Source organism: Mobula hypostoma, chromosome 14 (genome assembly GCF_963921235.1).
Source record: "Mobula hypostoma chromosome 14, sMobHyp1.1, whole genome shotgun sequence".
In the NCBI taxonomy this organism is placed as follows: domain Eukaryota; kingdom Metazoa; phylum Chordata; class Chondrichthyes; order Myliobatiformes; family Myliobatidae; genus Mobula; species Mobula hypostoma.
In genome coordinates, this window is record NC_086110.1 from 25,646,251 (window position 1) to 25,656,738 (window position 10,488).

Here is a 10,488-nt window from a genome sequence, read left to right on the forward strand (position 1 = left end):
TCTATATCCCTCACAATTTTGTAAAACTCGATCAAATCTCCCCTCATTTTTCTACGCTCCAAGGAATAAAGTCCTAATCTGTTCAATCTTTTCCTGTAACTCAACTTCTGAAGTCCCAGCAACATGCTAGTAAATCTTCTCTGCACTCTTTCAATCTTACTGATAATCCTTCCTATGGTTAGGTGACCAGAACTGCACACAATACTCCAAATTTGGCCTCACCAGTGTCTTATACAACCTCACCATAACATCCCATCTCCTACACTCAATACTTTGATTGAGTATGCAATGCCAGGATGCCAAAAGCCTTCTTTACAACCCTGTCTACCCGTGACGCCACTTTCAGGGAATTATGTATCTGACCTCCCAGATACCTTTGTTCCTCCACACTCCTCAGTGCCCTACCATTTACTGTGCATGTCCTACCTTGATTTGTCCTTCCAAGATGCAACACCTCACACTTGTCTGCATTAAATTCCATCTGCCATTTTCTGGGCCATTTTGCCAGTTAGTCCAGGTCCCTCTGCAAGCTTAGAAAGCCTTCCTCGCTGTCCACAACGCCTCCAATCTTAGTGTCATCAGCAAACTTGCTGATCCAATTTACCACATTATCATCTAGATCACTGATATAGACGACAAACAATAATGGTCCCAGCACAGATCCCTGAGGCACACCACTGGTCACAGGCCTCCAGTCTGAGAAGCAATCATCCACTACCACTCTCTGTCTTCTCCCACACAGCCAATTTCAAATCCAGTTTACAACCTTTCCATGGATACCTAGTGTCTGAACCTTCTGAACTAACCTCCCATGTGGGACCCTGTCAAAGGCCTTACTAAAGTCCATGTAGACAACATCCACAGCCTTTCCTTCATCCACTTTCTTGGTAGCCTCCTTGAAAAACTCTACAAGATTCGTTAAACACTATCTACCACGCACAAAGCCATGCTGACTATCCTTAATCAGTCCTTGGCTGTCACAGAATGTCACCTGAACATTCCAGTGGCATCTCCTTACTTATATCCCAGCATAATATCACAAGGTTGTTCTGTTGAGCCAAACATCTTGGATGATTTTGAGTGTTGCACAATGCAATTTTATCACTTAATATCAAAACAAAAAAATTGCATGTATTTTCTGGACAATCTTACATTGTGGTGCATGGTTCTTAAATACATGACAACTTTCATGAATTCTCTTTTCAAAGTGTGAGGTAAGTAATTAAAACACGCAGCAAACATTTGAATTTTATTAGTAATTCTGTCCTGGGACACAAGAGTTCAAAGGAGTGCAGGCTTGGGAGAGGTGATGGAGAGATGAATGATATTTTGCTAATATGTTTTGAGAACCCACAGCATTTCAACTTAGACAGATTTTCTTTAGCACTTAATGATTTGATCTCTGGAGATATGGTTTCTTTAACAAATCAGGGTTATTCATTATCACTGAAAAAATACTGCATCATACTAATAATTCTGCTTGTCTTGTTATTTTTGTACAAATCCCCTTTGACAACCTGTATGGATTTAATTACTCATTAGTGTTTTAGGTTTGTAGGAATTGAAAGGTTGAATTAATGACACAAGAGACCGAGTGTTTTATATTTTATGACAGAATTTAATTAAACTGGCGCACTTATCAAAGTAAAATAACAGCAAGACTTGAAGTGTTGAAACTCCAACTGTAGGATTTTAAAGAAATGTCTAACGCCCAGTAATTTTCTCAGTGTGTAGGATTTAATGTCACATTGGAATTAGAGCATAATTTTGAAAAAAAAATATTTTGTGTATCTTAAAGGCACAATATAATAAGATACCTTGCATTCCAGTTAGCACATCTGAATTTCAAAGAAGCATTAGGTGGTGTTGTCAGCAAACATTGGGTCAGAACTTCCCAAAAAATGCCCTCTAAATGGTTGGAAGTGCAGGATCATGACAAAGCTGTGGCCAGGTGTTGGATTCTGCAAAGAGTTCAATAGCTAAGCACAAACTCTCTGCAGTTCTCTGGTAGCTGCAATGTAGAGTCTACCAGCACCACCTCCCCCCCAAATCCCATCCCCGCTTCCTAGACTGCCATAGAAGAAAGGCAAGTGCAAGTTTTTATTCTGTTTCCAAGTGACTTAATACCTTTCAACATTTTTAGTCATTCCATTAGAAAGTTGTATTTTTGATGTTAGTAGTTTCTGAATAGTTTAGCATGCCCTTGCATTCAGAACCATTCAAAGCTTTGGCAGCCAGTAAAAACTTGGGAAGGTGGTGGGGGGGGGGGAGGGTAGGACTTATTTAGGTCCTCTCAGTTGATATCAGGTCTTCTCAAGCAGAGCATTGGCTTCAAGATGATGATGGTTTTAGGCAGTGTAGACATTGGCTAATTTGGAAATAAGTCCATAGCTGGCACGTCTGTCCACAATAATCTAGAGTGGGCTCTGCTGCTAAAGGCCAGGTAAGGCACAAAACCGGTTTCTATTACTGTAGTTGTCGCCCACCTGCTGAATGTTTGCAACATTTTATTTAGCTAATTACTAATCCATTGTTAATTACCTCTAGAAGTGCCAGTGAATCTTCATAATTGAACCAAGACAGAAGGAAGCTAAGACTATCAGATCCTGGAGAGTGCCTGCAGTTGAAGATCATTGATGCCCAGTTCGCTTAGTGATGTCCTGGGAATGGGGGCAGAGTGCTGACATGGATTGAAAATTGGCTGGCTGACAGAAAACAAAAAGTAGTGATTAATGGGTCACTTTCGGAATGGCAGGCGGTGACAAGTCAGATACCGCAGGGTTCAGTGCTGGGACCACAGCTGTTTCCAATATAAATTAATGATTTAAATGAAGGGATTAAAAGTAACATTAGCAAATTTGCAGATGACACAAAGCTGGGTGGCAGTGTGAAATGTGAGGAGGATGTTATGAGAATGCAGGGTGACTTGGACAGGCTGGGTGAGTGGGCGGATGCATGGCAGATGAAGTTTAATGTGGATAAATGTGAGGTTATCCACTTAGGTGGTAAAAACAGGAAGGCAGATTATTATCTAAATAGAGTCAAGTTAGGAAAAGGGGAAGTACAATGAGATCTAGGTGTTCTTGTACATCAGTCACTGAAAGCAAGCATGCAAGTACAGCAGGCAGTGAAGAAAGCTAATGGCATGCTGTCCTTCATAACAAGAGGAATTGAGTATAGGAACAAAGAGGTCCTTCTGCAGCTGTACAGGGCCCTGCTGAGACCACACCTGAAGCATTGTGTGCAGTTTTGGTCTCCAAATTTGAGGAAGGACATTCTTGCTATTGAGGGAGTGCAGCGTAGGTTCACAAGGTTAATTCCCAGGATGGCAGGACTGTCATATATTGAGAGATTGGAGCGACTGTGCTTTTATACACTGGAATTTAGAAGGATGAGAGGGGATCTGATTGAAACATATAAGATTATTAGGGGATTGGACACGCTGGAGGCAGGAAGCATGTTCCCGCTGATGGGTAAGTCCAGACTCAGAGGCCACAGTTTAAGAATAAGTGGTAGGCCACTTAGAATGGAGTTGAGGAAAAACTTTTTCACCCAGAGAGTGGTGGATATGTTGAATGCTCTGTCCCAGAAGGCTGTGGAGGCAAAGTCTCTGGATGCTTTCAAGAAAGAGATAGATAGAGCTCTTAAAGATAGCGGAATCAAAGGTTATGGGGATAAGGCAGGAACTGGATACTGATTGTGGATGATCAGCCATGATCACAGTGAATGGTGGTGCTGGCTTGAAGGGCCGAATGGCCTATTCCTTCACCTATTGTCTGTTGTCTATTGTCTATTGAATGATGGTAAATTACCGTCTAATTTCCTTGAAGAAGAGAATCTAAATCTTGTGTCAATAATGCATTTGTCATTTTGTCAATACTTCTCAGGAACTTGGGCTCCTTCAGATTACACTGCAACCACATTACACAGAACTTGTTTGGCTTTCAGCAGGGTAATTTGACATTATTTTTTGTCACATCCTGAATTTACTGAAGTACTGAGTGCTTTACTGCAATTAAAATAAATTGCATCAGAGACTTGCCATCATTTTGAGCCAAGCAGTTTATCCAATGCTCTTTCATTTGTCCACACATAATTACTTGGAGACCAGTAGAAAATGTAAATTGTGGAGTTGTTCCTGGTTTTAGTATAAATGGGACAACTGTGGCAGTACAGTTTTCAGCATCAAATAAAGATATTCATCAGAGATCCCGTGAATTTGTGATTCTTCATTCATAAAGCTAAAATAGTAGAAGATTGGTATCCCGCAAGATGATAGTTTCCTCGTTGTTGTCTGGGAAAATAGCAGGGCACAAAGGAGGAGCAAGTAACTTGTTCAGTAGATTTCTGGGCTCTTTCCATTGGCATCTAAGTGAGCCAATTGTTACTTAAGAATACTGTTGATTTGGACCTACCTGAGCTCTCAATCTAAGTTTAAAATTTGACATTGGAGAGGTAATAGCTCTCTCCTGATCTGTAACTCTTCTGTAACCACTGGCAATGGCATGTATAGGATCTTTAATGTGGTTAAAGCTTCTCAAAGCTCTTCATAAGGAGAAAAGCAGATGGGAAACAAAGAGCTTGGTCAAAGAAACAGGTTTTCCTGCAATCTTAAGGAAGGAGGGAATAAGGGAGAGAGGGTTGTTGCAGAAAAAAATTCCAGAGCTTGGGAAATGAAGAGTTGAAAGCATGGCTGTTGATGGTGGAGCAATGATAATTGGAAAGAGTGCAGAGGTGTTGGAAGATATACTTAAAGTTGAGTTTGTTAGATTCCTCATTAGTAAGGGCTTCAAAGGTTATAGGAAATACAGGAGAATGGGGTTGAATGGGCTAATAAATCAGCCAAGATGATTCGACCAGTAGATTCAATGGGCGGGATGGCCTAACTTTGCCTCTATGTCTTATGGTCATGTGATCTCGAGGTCATCATAGATATGGGGAGAGGAAAGGCTGCAGATGGAAGCAATAGGTGCCTCGCCACGATAAAAAATTATTTTTGTTACTATATATTCTTTCTATTGAATCCAAATATACTGCTTTTAAGCAGCAGTTCCAGACATGAGGACATGTAATTGCCACAAATTTGTGCTTCAATGAAGTTTTTACATAAAATGCTTTGGCAGCATAACTTGCATTGTTAAATATACTAAATTCAAAGCTTCTATACTGATTCCATCAGATAGAACATCAAAATGTTATGCTATTTCATTTTCGACAGCAAAATTTGAATTTATGTAGTGAGATGAGAAGGTTGAAAGCATAGTTACAGGTAGCACCATTAATATGTGTGCTAGGTAAATATTTAAAAAGCTTGATTTTTTTCAGCCAGAGTGCATTAGCTTTTATGCTCTGTACAGAGGAATTTTATGAAAGAGTCTACTGTAACTGAAAGGGTTTTCTGAATACCTTATTATTCTGCAGAGACCGTTCAGCTTCGAGCTGTTGTGTTGTCAGATCTGTGCACGGTGTCTCAGCAGGACTAAATAAATGTGAATTTTCAGCCCCAAATTGCAGTCCTTGTTTGTATTTGGTATATATGTGCTGCTTTTTGCAGTCTGTGCTAGCTAACTTTTTCAACAATGCAAACTGATTCTTGCATGTTATAATATTAATAACCTATTTGCCAGAAATGAGATATATTCTGAATCACAATGAGCCTAAAATATTACAATAAGTGAACCGAATTACGTTTGCACCCATTAAGATTGCTCTCCAAAGCTTTGATAATTATTTAATCATAAAGTTGCAATAACCAAATTCAAACATATTTATTGTTAGTTACTTTAACGAGGATGTTATAAGCGCAGTCAGCAACCATTCTTTGTAGCCAAATTGTATTTGAATGGATTATGCACAATCCACAGAAGAAAATACTTATCTTAACAGTTTTTAGTCACGTTTATGAAAAAATAAAGAAGTGTGGTAATGCTTTCGTTAGGACAATAGGGTAGCTTGAAGTTATTGTTATCACACTCGGAATTAACTGGAACAGTGCTTTACAATAAATTGAGTCAGAGACTTGGCATCATTTTGAGCCATGCAATCTGTCCTATGCTCGGTTGTTTATCCACATTTTTATAAGGACTATCATAGCCCTCTTAGGACATGAAACATGAATGGTATGCTGGCATTTATAGCGAGAGGATTCGAGTACAGGAGCAGGGAGGTACTACTGCAGTTGTACAAGGCCTTGGTGAGACCACACTGGAGTATTGTGCGCAGTTTTGGTCCCCTAATCTGAGGAAAGACATCCTTGCCATAGAGGGAGTACAAAGAAGGTTCACCAGATTGATTCCTGGGATGGCAGGACTTTCGTATGAAGAAAGACTGGATGAACTGGGCTTGTACTCGTTGGAATTTAGAAGATTGAGGGGGGGATTTGATTGAAACGTATAAAATTCTAAAGGGATTGGACAGGCTAGATGCAGGAAGATTGTTCCCGATGTTGGGGAAGTCCAGAACGAGGGGTCACAGTTTGAGGATAAAGGGGAAGCCTTTTAGGACCAAGATTAGGAAAAACTTCTTCACACAGAGAGTGGTGAATCTGTGGAATTCTCTGCCACAGGAAACAGTTGAGGCCAGTTCATTGGCTATATTTAAGAGGGAGTTAGATATGGCCCTTGTGGCTACGGGGATCAGGGAGTATGGAGGGAAGGCTGGTGCAGGGTTCTGAGTTGGATGATCAGCCATGATCATAATAAATGGCGGTGCAGGCTCGAAGGGCTGAATGGCCTACTCCTGCACCTATTTTCTATGTTTCTATGTTTCTATGAAACTTGTATTTATTTGTATTTTCTTTAAAAAGTTCCATGGAATTAATAGTTGGGGATGGGATGCAAATTTCAATTTCAATTTCAGAGGAAATTATGCACAATGTGCAAATACCCATATGTAAAACATTTTACTGAGATGCAATCAGACAATAAAGGAAGGTAAGGTAACAAAGGAGGCAATAGAATGAATGACTAAACCCTTACTTAAAGAGAGGGTATTTTTAAGCAGCAAAGAGTGAAGCTAAAGGGGACACAAATCGTGTCACAAGGGCACTTCAGAATTTGGGGCTGTCTAGTTGAGTCAACAGACACCCAATCCAATATAATGGTGGATGGCACAGAATTGGAGAAATTATGATTTTGTAATGAATCATCGGTAATACTCCCCAACTCTTCTCCAATATATATTTAAGAAACAGTTAGATAGGTTTTTACACAGTAAGGGAATTGAGGGTTATGGGGAAAAGGCAGGTAGATGGAGCTGAGTTTACGGACAGATCAGCCATGAGCTTATTGAATGGCGGGGCAGGCTTGATGGGCTGAATGGCCTACTCCTGCTCCTGTGTCTTATGTTGTTATGTTCCTTCTCTTCATTGATGACTGCATTGGTGTGGCTTCATGCACTCAAGCTGAGCTTGTTAATTTCATCAACTCTGATGAAAGTTGATATTTTGATACTTCAACTTCCACCCTGCCCGTAAATTCACTTGGTCTTTTTCTGACACCTCCCTCCCCTTTCTTGATCTCTTTGTGTCCATCTCTGGAGACAAACTGTGGATAAACATCTTTTTTAAACCTACTGATTCCAATGGCTGTCTTAACTATACCTCTTCCCACCCCGTCTCCTGAAAAAATGCTATTCCCTTTCCTCAGTTCCATTGTCTCTGCCGCTTATGTTCCCAGGATGTGGCTTTTCTTTCCAGGATATCAGAGACATTTTCCTTTTTCAATGAGCAGGGTTTCCCTTCCTCCACCATCGTTGCTGCCCTCACCCACATCTCCTCCATTTCCCAAACATCCACTCTCACCCCATCTTCCCGCTACCTTAACAGTGATGGAGTTCCTTTTGTCCTTACCCTATCAGCCTCTGCATTCAACACATCGTCCTCTGCAACTTCCGCCATCTGCAAAGGGATCCTACCACTCAACCAGGGATGTATGACTGACAAGTCTATGATTCCCAGGGTTATCCTTATTACTTCTCTTGAACAAAGGAATAACCTTTGCTACCTTCCAATCTTCTTGTACTAATCTTGTGGCCAGTGAGGATGCAAAGGTCATCAGCAAATGTGCAGCAATCTTTCCCCTAATTATCCGTAGAAATCCGGGGTATATCCCATCTTGCCCTGGAGACTTAGCTATCCTAATGTTTTTCAAAAGTTCAAGCACATCCTCTTTCTTAATGTCAACATGTTCCAGCATATCGCCTGTTCTATGCTGTCCTCACATTTGTCAATGCGCTTCTCATTGGTGAATATGAAGCAAAGTATATGCTAAGGACCTTATCCTTCTCCTTTACCAATATGTACCATGACTTCTAGCTGCTCAACCTCCCCCTTAAGAATACTGTCGACCCAATCTGTGTCATCCTTTACCCTGGAACCTGGGAGGCAACAAAACACGCAGGTCTCTCTTTCACATCTTAAAATCTCCTTGGTCATTGAATCTCTTATCACCTCTTCTCCCCCTCTCCCTCCTAAGCCACAGAGCCAAACTCTGTCGCAGATCTGGTGGCTGCAGCTTTCCCTTGGTAGATCATACCCGAATGGCATCCAAAGCAGTATACTTGTTATTGAGGGGAAGGGCCACAGGAGTACTCTGCCCAATCTGCCTATTCCTTTTCCCTTTCCTGACAATCACCCATCTACCTCCCTCAGGCAACTTAAGTGTGACTACCTTCCTGTAGCTCCTATCCAGCACCTCCTCATTCTCCCGAATGAGCTGAAGGTCTTCCAGCTACAGCTCCAGTTTCTTAACATGACTTGCACTTTGTTTCATGTGTCTTTTGCATGTATCCCTTTAGCAGATAAACAAAAGTATTATGAAACACCTTACTTTGAAATTGTTTCATTAAAATATGAGGCAATTTCTTTAAATCTTTCTTTACATTATAAAGAACAAATTGAACTTGGTCTGCAGAGTGGAAATGAGGATGGCAACAGGCCTGAAGTAGAAACATAGAAACATAGAAAAAACTACAGCACAATACAGGCCCTTCAGCCCACAATGCTGTGCTGAACATGTCCTTACTTTAGAAATTACCTAGGGTTACCCATAATCTTATACTTTTCTAAGCTCCATGTACCTACCCAGGAGTCTCTTAAAAGACCCTATTGTATCCACCTCCACCACGATTGCTGGCAGCCCGTTCCATGCACTCACCACTCTCTGCATAAAAGCATCTCTGTACCTACTTCCAAGCACTTTAAAACTGTGAGTATGTAATTATTTTTGAGGACTTCAAGTTCACTGTTAGATTCTATGGCAAAACCATTCCATTTTTGCGGTCAGCCAAACTTACAGGGTTAGTCTGGAGGCTGTGAGGTGAGACCTCACAATGTGGGAGTAACTTCTCTTTGAAATACTCTTGCACACCGCAGAAAAAGAGTGCCCCAGCTTCCCAGCCCTACTGACTGAAGTTAGCCAGCAGACCAGCTAATTGGCCTGAAGCTCACAGTCATTGTGGAAATAAGGCCCAGCCTTTGAATGCACCTTGGTTTAGAATGGATCAGTGTTCTGCCCGCTGCTCATCCCATCAGTGGCGACAACATCTCCCTGGAGATGTGATGTTCAGCTGCTTATTGAAGGTGTAGACATTTTTACTAAAGCATAAATATACTGTGGGTTAGTCTGAGGCACCAGGATTGACTCATTTGTGGCTTTTAGCTTTCTAAAGTACTGTCTGATTCTTCTATCCTTCATCTTGTTTATTTTCCAAGGAGCAAATAAATCTACGCCCACACTGCATGAGGTCAGCTAGTAATTTAGTTTCAATTTAGTGCTTATGTAAGCACAATTTTGACATTGTGTTCATTCTGCAGGGATATTCTTAAACAGAGCAGAATTAACTTTCTAATGATATGCAACTGCAGTGATTTTGCAGAACTATAGAACTGTGCTGGTTTCAGACAACATTAACTGAATATGAATTTCACTGGTAAATGTCAAACTGTTGTGGAACATTGCAACCTATTTATTTTAATAATTCAATATTAAGAAGTTTATGGTAGGAGCTAAAGTGCTCAGCAGGGAAAGGAGGTCAGAAAATCTCAAACCAGTCCTCACTGAGGAGTCAGGGATGGAAAAGGTGAGCAGTTTCAAGTTCCTCGGCATCAAAATCTCAGAGGATCTGTCTTGGACCCAACATATTGCTGTAATGACAAAGAAGGCACACCAGCAGCTAAGTTTCATTAGGCGTTTGAGGAGATTTTGTCTGTCACCAAAGACTCAGGCGGATTTCCACAGATGTACTGTGGAGAGCATTCTGACTGGCTGCATCACTGTCTGGAATGGTGGATCCAATGCACAGGATCACAAGAGGCTGCAGGGTTAACCAGTTCAGTCACGGGCACAAGCCACCCACCATCGAGGACATCGTCAAAAGGTGGTCCCTCAAGCAGTCGGCATCCATCTTTAAAGATCCTCACCATCCAAGACATGCCCTCTACTCATTACTTCCATCAGGGAGGACATACCTGAGATAAAGAAACGCATT